At 42.7% G+C, this 17447-nt stretch overlaps 1 protein-coding gene across 1 annotated transcript in view; it reads left to right on the forward strand.

Annotated features, from left to right (window-relative positions):
• OLFM2 (olfactomedin 2) overlaps positions 1-17447 on the forward strand; it is a 341534-nt gene that overhangs the window by 19213 nt on the left and 304874 nt on the right. The gene's annotated exons all lie outside the window — the stretch shown is intronic.

Genomic DNA, 17447 nt, shown 5'->3' on the forward strand with positions numbered 1-17447 from the left:
AGAGGTCTTTAAAGGTGAGGTTCCAATTGTGTTCTGTTCATGCCCACGATAGAGATGGCAACATTGTACTTCATTTTTACACACATTATATATTACAGATTTTTACATTGGATAGTTTAGGTCGGCATTCCTGTACTGTTCCTGGTGGTCTACATTGGTTCACCAGTTATACCTTGGGGAGGGAATAGTCCAAACTTTTTTCCTTTTCCGACGTGTTGGCAAATCAGTGGAAGTGTAAGAATTGTGATGAAAAGTTCTAATCTAGTTATAAGAAGTCTGTCTATACCCAAATGAAGATGAGACACTTTGTAGATGACCATGACCCAATCAACTCCTCGCCTAACTTCTCAGAAGAAGACTTGGGCTAGATTTTTAACAAGTACATCAAGAACATTCAGAGATATGCAGTTATTATGAGCAGACGTGTTTGTTTCGACAATACACTTTAATTATTCTTGCTGGTTGGCTGTTGTAGCTGGCTTTCCACACGGGAGATATGAAAACCTGTGAAGTGGTTAGGATGCCGTGAGTTGGTGGTGGATGCAGCCCGTAGGCAGTGTATGCACAGTTTGCAATTCACCTTGAGACACATTAGGATTTAGGAGGTAAACCAGTTGTTACTCAAATAGTAAAGATGTATATATTTCTTACTCAATTAAGGGTACTTTTACACTAGCGTTATTCTTTTCCGGCATTGAGTTCCGTCCTAGGGGCTCAATACTGGAAAATAACTGATCAGTTTTATCCCAATGCATTCTGAATGGAGAGCAATCCGTTCAGGATGCATCAGGATGTCTTCAGTTCAGTCTTTTTGCCTTTTCAGGACGGAGATAATACCGCAGCATGCTGCGGTTTTATCTTCGTCTGAAGTTCCGGAACACTTTTTTCCCATTGAAATGCATTAATGCCGGATCCGGCCCTGAGTGTTCCGGCAAAACGAATCCGTCTGACAAATGCCATCAGTTTGCATACGTTTTGACGGATCCGGCGACGGAACTGCCTGCGATAATCCTCTAGTCTAGAGAAAAAACTAAGTCTAGCAGCACAATGACAAAAATATATACTGTATATACCGTTCCTTTATGTGGTGGTGCCCGCCGGGTTGGAAGCCAGTCCGAAGCTTCCCCAAGACGTAAGTAAACTTTGTAGGAAAACTGCAGCACTCTCTTGTCTTCAATATCCAAAAGGTTTATTCACCAATACAGTGCGACGTTTCGACCGGTGTCGCACAAGCTTGAGAAAGACCACACCGGTCGATGTTGGTGAATAAACCTTTTGGATATTGGTGAATAAACCTTTTGGATATTGAAGACAAGAGAATGCTGCGGTTTTCCTACAAAGTTTGCCAGAATCCTCTGCCGCAAGTGTGAAAGTACCCTAAGTGAAGTAAAAATCCAAGTAATTGTGTTAAAAAGGGAGTTTTCATCCTTATGCCATATAATCACATAGAAAGGAGTCCTCCACTCTGTAGCCTTATTTTTAAGCCAGAGTGGTTACATCTTTGGCTGATATGGCCCATATATGGCGGTCATTGGCATCTGTTGGTAGAAAATGGGGTTGTGTTCATACGACAATCCCTTCTGTATAAAAAGTTAGTATACTCCAATGAAATGTATCTATATAGCACCACCTGCTGTTTGTTATTTTCCTAATTTCTCTGTCCACCATGCTGAGGTGGACACACATGCTCAGTTCTAACCTTCAATTGTCTACCAGCCATATCTTCTGTTGGAAGCTGTGACAGTTACAGGGAGAGAGCTGCAGCTGAAAGAACACACCTCTGAGCTGTAATAGGGAGAGAGCTGCAGCTGAAAGAACACACCTCTGAGCTGTAATAGGGAGAGAGCTGCAGTCAAATAATATGCCCGCTGAGCTGTGATAGGGAGAGAGCGGCAGTGAAATGATATGCCCCCTGAGCTGTGATAGGGAGAAAGCTGCAGTTGAAAGGACACGTTCCCTGAGCTGCATGGTAAAAAAACTAAAAACTAAACTAACAATTGGAACAATGAATGTGGAGATCTCTGGATCCATGCGAGGTACAGGGCTGGTTCTGGCTTTGTTAGAAAGAGATTGTCATGTTCCATATGATTCTCACTTTATACTAATCATGGGATAATCCCTTTAACTCATTTTAGGTTTCATCACCAATCTGTGACCAGGTTAATGCCGCCCTATCTTAGGCCAGTAAAAACCTAGTAACAGAAACCCTGACTCAAATGCAGGTTCACTTACTTTTTATGTGCACTCGTTTCCTTACAGTTACTAATGAGAGCTCCAGTGGAACGCAGAGTCCCAATATTCATGAGCTGCAGCTTCCTCTGCCCTCCTGTGGATGATTGACAGCTATCTATACTGCATGTAGGGAGCATGCTGCCAATCAGCAACAAGGGGGAGGGAGCTTGGGATCGCCAGAAGTCCATGAATACAAGTGCATTGCCTTGAATAGACCACAGCGCTTGGGTCCTGCTGGAGCTGCTCAATAGTGATTAAAAAAAATTTGCAAAAAAGTGACCCTGTTTTTGAATCAAGGTCACTAGTTTGTGCTGCCCTATCTAGCGACAGATTCCCTTTAAAGTGGTCACATATGGTCAGATTCACAACCAGCAACCATGTCTGTGGTCAATTTTGTATTGACTATGGAATATTACACAATGTGGTAATACTTATCCCATTGGCTACATCAAAGGGGTTGTCACATCAAACCAACCCGTTTCCAGATTAAAGCTGGGCTTCAGAGGCCCCTAAAAATTATTTGTTGCAGAGGAAACATAGTATTACATGCAAGTCATACAAATGAATGAGCGCCCACGTAATATTGACCCATCACAACCAACCAGTTAGAATTTTAAAGTATAACCAACTTACCTGCTCTCTCATTGTCCCTACCATTATCATAGCCTTGTTGCCCTGTTGTGCCCAGGGGTCTCCTCCACCATTGTTAATCTGGTCCTGAGTATCTGCTGCATTCAAGGAGCGGTGCCAGATGAGATCGAGTTTTGACTTTGCCTCATGGATTCAGCACCTTGTCCATAGGCCCCATAGCAACTGTCTGGCTTGCCTTTATGTGTATACCTTTGATTAAGGAAACTATAACGAAAAAAGGACCTTCATTTTGAAAAAAAGATATAAAATAACCAAAAATATGATAAAATGGTAAAAAAAATACAATAAACTATTCAAAATGTCATAGAATAGCGGAAATATACACTGTTCCTGTTTCTATAATGCCCACAATGAAATGGTTTTCCTACATAAAATGTATTTAAAGTCCTTCAGACTTTCTAACAAGGTCCACTTATTGTGGAATTAAGCTCATTCCTCTACTTGAACCCTTTAACATGCTTACAAGCTTCAATCACAGGCCTATTTTCTATTTTTGTAGAACATTTTATCTCGTTTAGGTACAGAGCCAAAGACCATAATTTCATCACTTCAAACAAGTAGTTGATGGAAGTCAGAGAAGGTCACATACAGGTTCCGGAGAGTCCTCAGAACCTGTAGACGTGAAGAGCATTTCATTTCCCATTGTACTCTGTGCATATCAAGGATTATGTCGTCATTGTACATTGTTAAAGCATCCATCGTAAAATCAGTCTGACCCTATGTAGACAGAACTGCAGATTTGCTAGTATAGACAATGGCTTGTCCCTTCAGTCCAAAGTCACTCAACCTTTCAAATACCATTTCCTTCCTCATGTGGAGCACAAGATAGTAACATGGTTAATATGGCTGAAAAAAGACATCTGTCCATTTAGTCCAGCCTGTTATCCTGCGAGTTGATCCAGAGGAAGGCAACTCCCCGCCCCCCTGTGAAGTAGAAGCCAATTTTCCTCATTTTAAGGGGAAATAGTTCCTTCCCGACTCCAAACAGGCATCAGAATAACTCCCTGGATAAATGACTCATCTCCAGTAACTATAACCTGTAATATTATTCTACTCCAAAAATACATCCAGGCCCCTCTTAAAGAGTAACTGTACAGTCACACAATTTTCCATTTATTTAATAGAGAATAGTGTAAGTGACAACCACCTGAAAAAAAGTTGTAAAACCATGGCCACTAGGAATCTCACTTCCAACTAGCTAACTGAAATCCTGAGCCTGATAAAAGATCTGCGTCTACACTGCTTCTGAATAGAGATGAGCAAATTTTTCAAAAATTCGATTCGCCGGTTCGCCGAACTTTTCGGAAAAAATTTGGTTTGATTGGAAAAAAATTTGCCGCGAATTACGTTAAAAAACTGCTATTTCCTGGCTGCTGAGAGCCTTTATAGTGGTGTAGAACACTGTGCCTTGCAGTAACACGCATAGGGAGTCTGCTGTGGTAGTGAAATAATACTGTAAGTATTGACATGCAGATGACAGGGGTCACTCTTAGAATCACTGCACACTTCACTTATTTGGGCAGTCACGGGGCCAAAACTGACCAAATAACTCAAGTATGAACTCAGCCTTACAGGTCAATGTTAGTGTCAAGAAGAAGCGCACTCCGTTTACACTATCGGCAGCTGATTTCACATAGATGTCTACAGAACCTGTTCTATTAAACTCTTATACAAGTAGAGCCCCTCGGACGGAGTCACTGATTAATTGACCCTTCCTCTGATCCGTCAGAACAATAACCCACAAAAAACAGATTCTGTCTGTTGAGCATCCGCCTTCACTCGGTCAGCATTTGCTCAATAATCCATCAGTATTGCTAATGCCAAAAAAAATACAGGAGTGGATCTAAAACAGAGATGACACGTGAATGGAATATTTGCATGTCTTCTGTGTTTTGTACCCACCCATGCTTTTGGCTACCAAATCATAAGCCAATTCTAATGGGACTATACAGGCCATACAGCTGTTACACAGACAGGATCCGTTGTGCGTCTCATTTTTCCTTCCTTCTGACAGATCAGAAGAAGAGTTAAATAAATGATGATGTCAACCAGGCCAAAAAGGCAAAATAGTGGCCCAGTCATAAAGTGGGGAGGGTGGGAACAGCATGAGAAGTCCACAGAGTGGACCTATGACATAGTGGTAAGGTGGAAGCAGCATGAGAAGACCACAGAGTGGCCCAATGACAGGGTCTGGAGTTGGCAGCAGTATGAGGAGACCACCGAGTAGCACAATGACCGAGTCTGGAGGTGGCAGCATCAGGAGAAAGCCACCGAGTGGCACAATGACAGGGTCTGGAGGTGGCGGATGCAGAAGCAGCATCATGAGAAGTCCACAGAGTGGCACAATGATAGAGTCTGTAGATGGCAGCAGTATGATGAGGCCACCGAGTGGCGCAATGACAGAGTCTGGAGGTCATGGCAGCATCAGGAGGTTTTCATTGTTTTCATGTACTTTTTATATATTTGTTGTTTCATAATATATGATTTCCTCACACTTTCAGACGTCACACAACCTCACATGACGTCTTTTGGTCCATACAGCAAAAGGAGTTTTTCACCCAGAAAAGAAAAATAAAACACTTTGAAAGAGTGGCACAATGACAGAGTCTGTAGATGGCAGCAGCATGGGGAGACCACAGAGTAGCAAGGTGACATAATGTGGAGATGGCAGTAGCAGCAGCATCAGGAGACCACAGAGTGGGAAGGTGACATAGTGTGGATATGGCAGCAGCAGCTGCATCATGAGACCACAAATTGACCAGGTAACAGAGTGGGGCGGTGGCTGGCAATACCAGTACCTGCTGACAAAGGTGGGTGTAAGAAGGAGCACTTGGCATCAGATGTGTGGCATCAGGCGGGTTGCAGCATTAGAGTAGTAGCTGAGGCAGGTAGTGTTGGTGTGGCACCATGGATGATCTAGTCTGATGCATCAGGAATGGGTGGATGGAAATCCTGGCTGATCCACGCTTGATTCATCTTGACAAAGGTCAGTCTCTCCACATTTTGGGTGGACAGGCAAGTTTTACTTGGGGTAACTATGGCTCCAGCCGCACTAAACATCGGCTCTGATGCCACACCACTGGCCATACAGGACAGCTTTTCCAGGGCAAACTCTGCTAGTTGCGGCCACAAATCCAGTTTGGCTACCCAGTAGTCCTGCGGATCTTCAATGTGGGGTGGCAGGGTGTTGTCCAAGTATGCCACCACCTGCTGGTTCAGGTCCTGCTCCAAGTCTACCTGCTGCTGGTGAGTAGTTTCTACACTATGCGGGTGAAGAATGCTACTCATCAGCGACTTTAGACTCAGGTTTCTGCTGATGGAACTTGTACTGCTCCTGCCACCCCACCCTTCCCTAGCAGCCATGGCAGTGGAACGTGATCAGCGCAGAGGGCCCCCCCCGGTCAGACCTGCGAGAGGATGGACGATGGCACAGATAGGCAGCGGCCAACTGACTTTTACCACAAATAACTGCAGCGTTGAACGCTGCATGACATTTTTTTTCCGCCAAAATTATTCACAAAAGATTTTACTGCATATAACTGCAGTGCTTAACGCTGAATACAATTTTGTTCCACCTAAATAAGTCACAAAATTTTTTAACGCATATAAGTGCAGTGCTGAACGCTGAATAAAATGTATTTTTCCACGAAAATACTTCAATAAAGATTTTGCCACATATAACAGAGCACGGAGATGGAAAGGGTCTTTGGATTAGGACGTCTCAGAAATGAACCGCTGCTCCAGACAGCAGCTCCTGGGAAGGTCATGAAGCGTCCCAGTCATTCGGCATCTATTCGCTTATTTTAAAAGTGTGTAGAAGCCACACGGGGCCCCCACGCTGCAGATTTATCATAGAGACATCATTTTAGGATAATTGTGACTCGTTACCATGAAGCGCGAGGAAATTTGCATTAGTTGGAAATCGAATTTCTCCGGAAATTCTAAACAAATTCCACTTTGTCAGCTTCGATTCGCTCATCTCTACTTCTGAACATCACATCAGCGTCTTGCTTTTCTGTACATGTAATTTATCCCTCGTTATCAACTTTCTGAGCTTCTAGAATAAAACAAATATAATTGGAAGTAAGGGAAGTAAGGTCACTGCATACAGTGCTAGCAGAAGGGAGACACCTCTTACTTTAGAAATGCATCTAGCTGTGCAGCTGAAACAGGGAATAACATGGCTGAAAGAGAAGAAAAGAAGAAAAGCCATTATGCAATTTTTTTTGAAAACCCAGGTATGCTTTAAACTCTTTTAGTGAATTTACCATCACCACCTCCTCAGGCAGAGAGTTCCATAGTCTCACTGCTCTTACCGTAAAGAATCCTCTTCTATGTTTGTGTACAAACCTTCTTTCCTCCAGACGCAGAGGATGTCCCCTCGTCACAGTCACAGTCCTGGGAATGAATAGATGATGGGATAGATCTCTGTACTGACCCCTGATATAGTTATACATAGTCATTAGATCTCCCCTCAGTCGTCTTTTTTTCTAAACTGAATAACCCTAATGTTAAATATCTTTCAGGGTACTGTAGTCCACCCATTCCCATTACTTTAGTTGCCCTCCTCAGGACCCTCTCCAGCTCTGCTATGTCTGCCTTGTTCACAGGAGCCCAGAACTGTACACAGTACTCCATGTGTGGTCTGACTAATGATTTGTAAAGTGACAGGACTATGTTCTCATCACGGGCATCTATGCCCCTTTTGATGCAACCCATTATCTTATTGGCCTTTGGCCTCTGGCCTGAGCTGCCTGACACTGGTTTCTACAGCTTAGGCTACTTTCACACTCGCGTTTTGGCTTTCCGTTTATGAGATCCGTTCAGGGCTCTCACAAGCGGTCCAAAACGGATCAGTTTGCATTCTAATACATTCTGAATGGAAAAGGATCCGCTCAGAAGGCATCAGTTTGCATCAGTTCAGTCTCCATTCCGCTTTGGAGACTGTTTGCAGCGTTTTGGTGTCAGTCTGATGAAACTGAGCCAAACGGATCTGTCCTGGCACACAATGTAAGTCAATGGGGTTTTCACTGACACAATAAGGTGCAATAGAAAATGGATCCGTCCTCTATTGACTTTCAATGGTGTTCAAGACTTATTCATCTTGGCTATAGAAGACATAATACAACCGGATCTGTGACGGATCCTCAAAAAACACGAGTGTGAAAGTAGCCTTAGTTTACTGTTCATTAAAATTCCTAGGTCTTTTTCCATGTCAGTGTTACCCAGTGTTTTACCATTTAGTATGTACTGGTGACTTGCATTATTCCTACCCATGTGCATAACCTTACATATGTCAGTGTTAAACCTCATCTGCCACTTCTCTGCCCAATTTATCCAAAACCATCTATAGCAGTGTACTGTCCTCTGTAGTATATTTTCAGGAAAAACTCTATTAGCTGTGAAGCCGAATTTTCTTGAGCTTCGTGCTAGCTAATCTATTTTTCCTGAAATGGCGGTGAAAGACCCCAAAACATACTCACTTCATCCATTTGATTGCAGAGAGGCTGTCACAGCCATCTTGATTGAAGAAATCAACACATTACTGTGCAGATATTTATCTATCTACCTATCGATCTACAAACCGGATTCCAAAAAAGTTGGGACACTATACAAATCGTGAATAAAAACCGAATGCAATGATGTGGAGGTGCCAACTTCTAATATTTTATTCAGAATAGAACATAAATCACGGAACAAAAGTTTAAACTGAGAAAATGTACCATTTTAAGGGAAAAATATGTTGAATCAGAATTTTATGGTGACAACAAATCCCCAAAAAGTTGGGACAAGGCCATTTTCACCACTGTGTGGCATCTCCCCTTCTTCTTACAACACTCAACAGACGTCTGGGGACCGAGGAGACCAGTTTCTCAAGTTTAGAAATAGGAATGCTCTCCCATTCTTGTCTAATACAGGCCTCTAACTGTTCAATCGTCTTGGGCCTTCTTTGTTGCACCTTCCTCTTTATGATGCGCCAAATGTTCTCTATAGGTGAAAGATCTGGACTGCAGACTGGCCATTTCAGTACCCGGATCCTTCTCCTACGCAGCCATGATGTTGTGATTGATGCAGAATGTGGTCTGGCATTATCTTGTTGAAAAATGCAGGGTCTTCCCTGAAAGAGATGACGTCTGGATGGGAGCATATGTTGTTCTAGAACCTGAATATATTTTTCTGCATTGATGGTGCCTTTCCAGACATGCAAGCTGCCCATGCCACACGCACTCATGCAACCCCATACCATCAGAGATGCAGGCTTCTGAACTGAGCGTTGATAACAACTTGGGTTGTCCTTGTCCTCTTTGGTCCGGATGACATGGCGTCCCAGTTTTCCAAAAAGAACTTTGAATCGTGACTCGTCTGACCACAGAACAGTCTTCCATTTTGCCACACTCCATTTTAAATGATCCCTGGCCCAGTGAAAACGCCTGAGCTTGTGGATCTTGCTTAGAAATGGCTTCTTCTTTGCACTGTAGATTCAGCTGGCAACGGCGGATGGCACGGTGGATTGTGTTCACTGACAATGGTTTCTGGAAGTATTCCTGAGCCCATTCTGTGATTTCCTTTACAGTAGCATTCCGGTTTGTGGTGCTGTGTTGTTTAAGGGCCCGGAGATCACGGGCGTCCAGTATGGTTTTACGGCCTTGACCCTTACGCACAGAGATTGTTCCAGATTCTCTGAATCTTCGGATGATGTTATGCACAGTTGATGATGATAGATGCGAAGTCTTTGCAATTTTTCGCTGGGTAACACCTTTCTGATATTGCTCCACAATCTTTCTGCGCAACATTGTGGGAATTGGTGATCCTCTACCCATCTTAGCTTCTGAGAGACACTGCCACTCCGAGAAGCTCTTTTTATACCCAATCATGTTGCCAATTGACCTAATTAGTGTTAATTGGTCTTCCAGCTCTTCGTTATGCTCAAATTTACTTTTTCCAGCCTCTTATTGCTACTTGTCCCAACTTTTTGGGGATTTGTTGACACCGTGAAAATTTGAATCAACGTATTTTTCCTTTAAAATGATACATTTACTCGGATTAAACGTTTGATCTGTCATCTACGTTCTATTACAAATAAAATATTGACATTTGCCATCTCCACATCATTGCATTCAGTATTTATTCACAATTTGTTTAGTGTCCCAACTTTTTGGGAATCCGGTTTGTATGTATCTATCGATCTATCTAAAATGCAACATGTCTGGTCCTTCATTTCCAAACATCTGCCATTGGTAAAGTGTCAGGTAACCCCATACACAGTAGATGATATTTAATCAATGTTTATGGGCACTTTTCTATGTTTATCCCTAATACATTGCTTTATTTTGTATTCTTGTCTTTGTGTCTTTTGTATATGATGTGATGTTGAATACTTTTCTGTTATATATATAAATAAATTCGAAAATATTATGGGAGTGATCCCTTTACTGGGTAACCAGAAAAAATCATCTTGCAAGCTTTCCGAGCACAAAGGCTTCTTTTTTCTGGCACATTGCAAATGGAAGACCGAGAAACACAACTTCTAGAGGATGTTACAACCAGACATGTACATGGGGAGATGTATAATTAAGATAAGCCAGAGCACTATACAGTGGGCTTGTTATAAGTGGACAAGTTCAGCAGAGAAGATAACTGCAGATTAGGGATTGGGGACCGAACGGAGAGAGGTATGAATTTTCTCCAAATAGTGGCTCATAAATCCAGGAGTTAGATTCTGTCCTTGGGTCAAGGACTGGAATGTAGCCATCATTTTAGATTTCCAAGTTTTTCTGTCTTTGCATCAGTCTTAAAATGAGGGGGCTGAACATGCTCAGTTCTAGAGATATGCGAACCTGGCAAGATTCGGTTTGTTTCAAGTTTTCAATTTTTTTTGCCCCCTTAGACAATGCATATATATTCTTGAGGAACACACATTTGTATACTAGGCTTATTCTCTCTCAGAATTTGGCTTTAACTGCCACCATTCCCTTTCTAAATTAGAACCAGAGAAATGGTTTCCCACAGTTGTATTGGCCTTGTGTATTATAGAGTATCTGTGTTTCACACTGGCGTTAAAGGTCCTGGCAGGGTAACAGCCTGCCGGATCCATAACTACTGTGTGCAGCCATGCGCTGCCAGAATCCGTCCGGCCCCATTCACTATAATGAGGACCAGCGGAGATCAGGACACAGCACTGCAAATATGCTCAAATGCAGCCGGACAAATACAGGCCTAAGTTCATTCTAGATCGCAGTTTCTGGACGGTCTCACTAATAAAAATTCCTTCATTAGGGCACCTTGTACAAAGCATCATGTACACCACATTGGAGGACTCACATGAGAAGGTGTCCGTGATGTTACAGGTCTGGTGGGTGTTGGGCATACGGACTGTATTTGTAGATAAGACATTTGCAGGTCTTGCATTTTTTTGGTTGTCGCATGGAAATGTGCCAGTCTCTGGGGTGATGAGAGGGCACTTCTGACACGGAGATTCCTCAATCTTGGTGGTTGTTTGTATGGCAGGAGAGGTTACTACGGAAATATTTATTTTAATCTGTTGTCTTTGTTAAATATGGGCTGCAGGCAGGGCCAATTATAGCTATTCTGTTGCGTGAGGCAAAAATTTTAATTGCGCCCCCCTCCCATAAAAAAATAGTATGAAAACCAAGTAGCCACCGAACTCCGACACTGTCCTGCCAGATCTGGAGCGGTACAAGTACAGATAATGTTATTGATATTACCTGCAGTCCTATGTAGCACCACAGGTAACACAGTAAAAAATATCTCAGAGTTCAGATACTGTAGTAGATGTTACATGCAGTCCTATGTAACAGCACAGATAACACAGTAATGGCTATAGAAAATGCAGTAGTGTTACCTGCAGTCCTATGTAAAATCACAGATAACACTAGTGCTGATAAAGGGGTAGTGTTACCTGCAGTCCTATGTAAAACCACAGATAACACTAGTGCTGATAATGGGGTAGTGTTACCTGCAGTCCTATGTAAAACCACAGATAACACTAGTGTAGATCATGTGGTAGTGTTACCTACGTCCTTAGTGTGCCTCTCCCACAGGACTCCATGCTGGCAGCGCTGCCTCCTCTTTCTGCCTCCTCCTTCTTCTTGCCCTGCACAGAACGTCCTGATGCAGCTGTGTCAAGACATAGAAACACTGTGGACAGGGACAAGTACAAGGGGAGGTGGGGAATAGCCAAATAAGGCCAGCATAACATTAGGGGCACTGGACAAAACATCCGGGGCTCAAGCCCCGAATGTTTTGACCTAACAGCGCCCCTGACTGTGGGCATGGTGATGGTGACACACAGGGACAGACACACAGAGGGACAGACACATCTGTGCCCCGTTCACAGTGGAAATACCCTCATTGTTCCCCTTCACAATAGTTATGCACACTCTCTGTGCCCTCTTCACAGTAGTAATGCCCCTGACGAAGGCACGCCGAAACGCGCGTTGGGGTAGTGCCATCCTGGGTTGTTCCACACATGGTCCTCTTTAGGTGAGCTTTGGCCCCTGCTTTTACCTCCACGGTATTCGGACTTTGGTGTCCCACTACACCTGGTCTTTATTTTTGGTTTGTTGCTTACTTCTTATTTCTGTTTTTTGTTAAACGTACCATGTTTTACTGCCGTGTGGGGTTCTCTGCTGACCATGGACTCACCTATGTAATTGAGTCTATACTTGGTTCATAGGCTGGTCACTGTACCGAGTATTTCTCTATGATCCATATGTAATGATGTATTATTGACCTGTGTGTTCTCCCAGGGTGGCGCTTTTTCTCTTCTTTCCTCTGCTCTCATTTACTTTGTTTACGGCATCACATTTATTATCCCCTTTTAATTATGTATTTTTTTAATCATGTCTCAATAAAATATACTTTTATTCTTTAGTACTATGAGCTCCGTCTTTCTGTTTTTCTGCTATGCCCTCTTTATAATAGCAATGCACTTTGTGCCCCCTTTATAGTAGTAAAGCTCTCTGTGCCCCCTTTATAGTAGTAATGCACTTTTTGTCCCCTTTACAGTAGTAATGCCTGTTGGGCCCCCTTTGTACTAGTACTGCTCTCCGTGCCCCCCTTATGGTAGCAATGCCATCTGTGCCCCCCTTATGGTAGTAATGTCCTTTGTGCCCCCTTTGTAGTAGTAATGCCCTCTGTGCCCCCTTTATAGTAGTAATGCCTTCTGTGCCCCCTTTGTAGTAGTAATGTCCTTTGTGACCCCTTTGTAGTAGTAATGCCCTCTGTGCCACCCTTATGGTAGTAATTCCCACTGTGCCCCCTTTCTACTATTAATGCCCTCTCATCTGTGCCCCCTTTGCAGTAGTTTTGCCCTCCCTGTCTTAAACAAAAATCAACAACAAAAACACAGTACTCACCTTGTCCCATTCCTGAAGCTCACAGTCCTCTCTCCCCTGCAGACACAGATCGCTCTGCAGCCCTGTTTGGAAGAAGTTTATGCAGATTCCCGGGCTAAAGGCTCCTCCCACACAGGCCGGCAACACGATCTGCGCCTGTAGGCTGAATGGTGAAGCAGGGAGAAGTCTTCCTGCTTCACCATTCTGTGCGCCGGCGGCCTGAAAGAGGGGAGGAGCGCGGGAGCTGAGCGGTCAGTGAGTGACAGGACTGCAGCTCCCAGCGCTCTGGAGAAGGGAGGGGATGCGCAACATAGAGGGAACACTGGCGGCTCATAAATACAAAAAACTGCCGCCTGAGGCAAGATTCTCATTTTGCCTCATGGCAGAAACGGCCCTGGCTGGAGATCTGCTGCAATCTTCTTTAGGATGTTCATTTGGGGGCTTTATGTGACCACTAATGGTACCTTTTTAGTGTCCTCCTTTTGTCTGTACTCCAAGAGGCTACTCCTTGGAATGCTCATGGCTCTATGTATTTGTTCTTCTATGACTAGGGGATGATATCCCTATTGCTGGAATGTGCTCCTTAGTGACAACAGGTGTTGCTTTCTGTCCTCACTGAACAAATACAACTATATCATAGGGCCTGCCTGTAAATGATGGACTGTTTAATGTGTTCCGGGTGAAACCTGTCCCATCTAGGACTGCCTGTGATGGCCGGTGTCTTCTCAAACAGCTGATCGGCAGGGATTCCGGGTGTTGGATCTATGATCCGTTGCATTCAACCTATAATTTAATATCAGATTGGTGGGGGTCTGACACCAGCATCCCCAACAATCAGCTGTTTTGGGCAGCACCAGAAACTATACAGGAGACAGAATGCTCCATCCATTGCGTAGTTTTGGGCGACACCACACTCCAGCTCAGTCTTTTGAATTGAAGCGAAGCTGCAGTGCCCTGGCCACTAGACAGCGAACAGAACCTTGTGATTCCGGTTCTGTCCACCGTAAAAACAGCTGATTGGTAGTGGTATGCGGTGTAGGACACCCACTAATCCATAGTTTCCAACAGTCCCTAGTTTGTAGGGACTGTCTCTAAGTTTCAGGGGCTATCCCAGCAAATTTGGATTGTTCCTAGGCAAAAATATGAGTGGCTAATGTAAACTTTGCTCATATGTGGGAGGTCCTGGGTGGGTATAGATGCCTCTCGGGTGGGGCTTGCATGCCCAGAAATTAGTAACTGCAATGTTCTGATTCATGAATTTCTAAATACAGAAAAAAAAAACTTTAGGTGTATTACATGCCCAACCCAGGACCATGAACAGTGAAAATGCCCTCAAGTTCATGTGAATGGGACTGAGCTACAGCATTGGACCTAGCCCAAGAATGGAACCATTTCATGAAGAAAACAAGTCATGTTTAGATCTCCCCTTTAATGAGACAATTAGCCATACACATTTCAGATTGCAGGTGTAATATTATAATGCTGTTATGCATTTCAGACATCGGTTCCTCGTACACTATGATATTATACTCTATGCTATCTATGCTATATATAGTATTATATTATATTACTCATCTCATAAATGCTTGATGGAGATAAATACGTACACATATTAAGACATTACAGCTGAGACGTCACATGATACAACCGAAGCAACGTGATTAAAGACTACAGTTTAAAGTTATTCATGTAAAAGAAGCCTAATATCGATTGCAGATATTGATGTCCACATCACTGACGTTCACAAAGTACCTGCTGAGACCAGATGGTTTTTTAAACGAAAAGCCATCCAGATGGAACGGCATTTTTCACAAGTGTTTTGCCAACCATTCATGAATTTAAAGTCAAACCGCCAAAAGTCTGATATTTCCTGTGCGCTTAACATGAGATAAAATTATTTTAGAGGCGTTGTCCAGCCAGGAAAAATTATAAAAAAAACAGCTTTGAATGTTCTAAAATAACAAAGTTGTGGTCACCTTACCGATTCCCTTATGATCCCTCACAGGTCCACACTGGTCTCCACTTTCAGTTTCCTCTAACAGACATGTGACCACTGCATCTAAACTCTGAAGTTTTTATTGTACTGTATGTACTCCTGTGTGAAGATATCAGTTATTGATGTTACAGGTTCAAAGTCTGTAGCTCATTTTTTCCAGTGTCCACAGGACAACAGTTTCTTTTCTAGCAGTTTGGTTTTGTCATAGTGACACAATTTTTTTTATTAAAGGATAACTGTCATATTTTCATTAAAAAATCTGTTTTAGCATATGTTCTTTCTGCAGCAGCATTATGCATAAAGCAATCTTTAGTTTCTTCATTTATCACTGTTTTCCTTGAGTTTTACCCTTAGTTACTGTTGTTTTGAATCCTACATTATGAGGATCTTCTCAAGATGGCTCCTCTGCCAGTTCTCTGAGGCCAAAACTGCATTCCCTCAGGTCACATACAAACTTGCTGTAACCAGCAGCTCCCTGCCAGCCAATCAGATTGGATTACTGAGAGACACGCCTCCTCACACAGATAAGCCATAGCAACGGTCTTTTAAGGGAGCAGTGGAAAGGGACAGGAGACATTAATGAAAGCTGTTATTATAAGGTAATTACAGATCTTTTGGCAATCATTGACAGACTAACTCAGGTACACATGCCTAGCTCTAATAAAAATATGACAGTTATCCTTTAAGTTACCATTCTCATCAATGTCATCAACTAACTACTTCCAGTTTGAAAACTATCTACTAAATGTCTGATAAAAAAACATTTTTCTTCACCTATTTCTGAGTTAAATTGGCTCACCAGGTTACCAGGAGATCTCAGTTGGCCCTGGCTCTGACACAGTAATAGGCCCGAATAATCCAGTAGAATACAACCCCATTGGAAGGTGACTTTAAAGTCAACCACTTCTATTTCGTATGGGAGGATTCACAAATAATCCAGTAAACCTTATCAATGTCCAGTGCACAACGATAAAAGTTAAAAGTGGACATAACATGTTCTGTATAGAAGTAAGCGGGTGTTTCAGAAGCATCTCCTCTGATTGACCCAAGGAAACCCAGTTTGACACTGAACATGTTTGTAGATAGCACATGATTGACTGGGCAGCAGGGTGTCTTAGTGGTTAGCACTGCTGCCTTCCTGGGCGGGTAGTCCAGGGTTCAAATCCTACCAACATCTAGAGTCCAGGGTTTGAATCCTGCCAACTACACCATCTGCACAGCTTTTGTGTGTCCTATCTGTATCTATATGGGTTAATGTACATTGTAAGCCCCAATAGAGAGTAACAGTAATGACCCATCTGCTAATGTGCCTGTTCCTAGGATCTGTCTAAAAAGTGGGACAATTAGGGTTTCTATGCTTTTTTCTTCAACTTGCTTAAAAATTAGGTGAAGCTTAGTGGGAGGTTGATAGAGCTTCACTGTAAAGGGGCATGGCCTAACATGCTCCAAAATTGGGCCACAATTCTGGCGTAAAATTTGGTCTCAAAGTAAGTCAACTAATAGTTGGCATAAAGGTAGAAAAAAATGTCTATCTCTGCATCACGTTTATCATCTAGCCTGAGCTACTGTGATAAATGTGTAGCTTGGAAAATCTGGGCCTCTCTCTGTACAGTGCCAGGAACAAGTTAGAGCTATATAAATACATTTATGTCTATGGCTCCTTTTCCTCCACTGCCCATTATTCCCATACCTAAGCTTTCCTTCACCTAGCTATGTATCTAAGCAGCCTAGGCAAAGTGGCTCCCAAGCAGCAAATGTCTGGATAGCCTCCCCTATAGATACACCCTTGCACTATCCCCATGGCAACCCTCCCCGTTCTGGTTTCGAGCAGTTTGCTTGGTCCATTACTTAGCAACACATGGTCAGTTATTCATTTTTATTTAGTGTTTTTTTATTTTTTTTATTTTATGTGTGTGGTTTTGTAGAACCAGTTGGATTTTTTTTTCTTTTTCTCTTTTTAATGCATGCTTTAAATTCAATTTTGTAAATTGAAGGTAAAATAAAGCAAAGATAAAAAAAATTATAGCACCTGGCAGGTATGCCTTTGCTTCATCTTGTCACGGGTACTGTCATTAAAACTTTCTATAACATAACTCTTAGTAAAAATGCTTCTGTTTCTATGGTTTTAACCTCGATAATAACATTTCTTACAGCCAAACACAAATATCTCAAGCTGGTACACTCTGATTTCATACATAATGATGTTGAAG

This window comes from Bufo gargarizans, chromosome 2 (assembly GCF_014858855.1).
Source record: "Bufo gargarizans isolate SCDJY-AF-19 chromosome 2, ASM1485885v1, whole genome shotgun sequence".
NCBI classification, from domain to species: Eukaryota; Metazoa; Chordata; class Amphibia; order Anura; family Bufonidae; genus Bufo; species Bufo gargarizans.